Genomic DNA, 1,825 nt, shown 5'->3' with positions numbered 1-1,825 from the left:
CTCTTTTGATTTTCCACCTCTAGCTCCTTGCACGTTTTATTGTAATACTTTGCTTTGTCTTCCTGAGATGCTCTTTGATATCTTCTGTTCAGCTCCTTAACTTCCTGATTTCTTCCCTTTGCTTTGGCTTCTTGGTGCTCTAGTTTTCAAAGTCTTTTCTGACATCCATCTCAGTCTTTTCTTCTTCTTTTACCTTTTGCATGCTTCATGGATAATGTTCTTGACATCTTCCAACAGCTCATCTGGCCGTCACATATTAGTGCTCAAGGCCTCAAACCTGTTCCTGAGATGGTTTTTTAATTCAGGTCAGATTAATTCAAGCTCAAATTTTGGTTCTTGTGGATTTGGTTTCATTTGCTTTAGCTTCAGTTTAAAGTTGTATATGAGTAGTTGATGAAATACCAACTGATATATGCCAGCAAACAGATGCAGCTCTGAATGTGCTCACCAGGCTGTGCCAAGAAATCTGGAGGACAACTACCTGGCCAACTGACTGGAAGAGATCCATATTTATTCTCATTCCAAAAGAAGAGTGGTTCAACAAAGTGTGGAAATTATTGAACGGTATCACTAATGTCACAAGCAAGCAAAATCCTGCTGAAAATTATCCAAAAATGAATGGAATAGTATATCAACAGAGAACTACCATAAATATAAGCTGGGTTTGGAAGAGGCCATGGCACTAGAGGCATTATTGCCAGTGTCAGATGGATCTTGGCTGGAAGCAGAGAGTACCAGAGGAATGTCTATCTATGTTTCATTGACTATGCAAAGGCATTTAGCTGTGTGGATCACAACAAATTGTGGTTAACCTTGAGAAGATGGGAATACCAGACTGTGCTCATGCAAAACCTGTACTTGGTCAGGAAGCAGTCCTCAGAACAGAGGAAGGAAACACTGCATAGTTCAAAATCAGGAAAGATGTATGTCAGGGATGTGTCCTATCTCCATAGCTTTTCAATCTATCTGTAGAACAGACCATTTGGGAGGCTGGGCTTTATGAGGAGGAATGTGGCATCAGGATTGATGTTATGCAGACGGCACGCCTCTCTTGCCAAGGCTGAAGAGGACCTGAAGCATTTGCTGCAGAGAGGATCAAGAACTGTAATCTGCAATATGAATTGAAACTCAACATCAAGAAGACAAAGATTCTCACCACTGGGCCAATCGACAGCAACATGATACATGGAGAAGAAATTGAAGTTGTTAACCTTTTCAGTCAACACTCTTGGCACCAGCAATCAGATAATCAAAAGATGAATTGCACTGGGAAAATCTACTGTCAGGGACTTTTGCAGAGTGCTAAAGACCTAATAATGTTAGTCTAGAGAGGAAGGTTTGCCTGATCCAGGCGATGGCCTTTGTGGAATTACTCGCTATTCATCAGAGAGCTGGACAATGACTAAGGATAATAGAAGAAGAACCATTGCCTCTGAACTCTGGTGCTGGAGAAGAGTATTGAACGTACCATGGACTGCCAAGAGGACAAACTGCTATGTCCTAGAGAGAGTGAACTCAAGTTGCTCCTTGGAGGCAAGGATTTTGAAACTCTGTCTGACATACTTTAGGCATGTTGCCAGAAAGGACCAGTCCTTGGAGAAGGACATCATGCTTACAATGGTGGAGGGACAGTGCAGGAGAAGAAGACCTCAGATGAGATGGATTGACACAGTAATTGGGGTCACAAGGGTGGGTGTGTCACAGAAAGTGAAACTAGCTCAGAGTTTAGAGCTATTGTACATTGATTTGAGATGAGTCACAGTTGATTCAACAGCACATAACAACAAACAAGAACAACATAGTCCTTTAAAAAAAAAAGTGGGTA

Source organism: Elephantulus edwardii, unplaced genomic scaffold (genome assembly GCF_000299155.1).
Source record: "Elephantulus edwardii isolate Elephantulus edwardi_28Jun2011 unplaced genomic scaffold, EleEdw1.0 scaffold00172, whole genome shotgun sequence".
In the NCBI taxonomy this organism is placed as follows: Eukaryota; Metazoa; Chordata; class Mammalia; order Macroscelidea; family Macroscelididae; genus Elephantulus; species Elephantulus edwardii.
The sequence above is the reverse complement of the archived record's forward strand: the minus strand, read 5'-3'. Positions refer to the sequence as shown.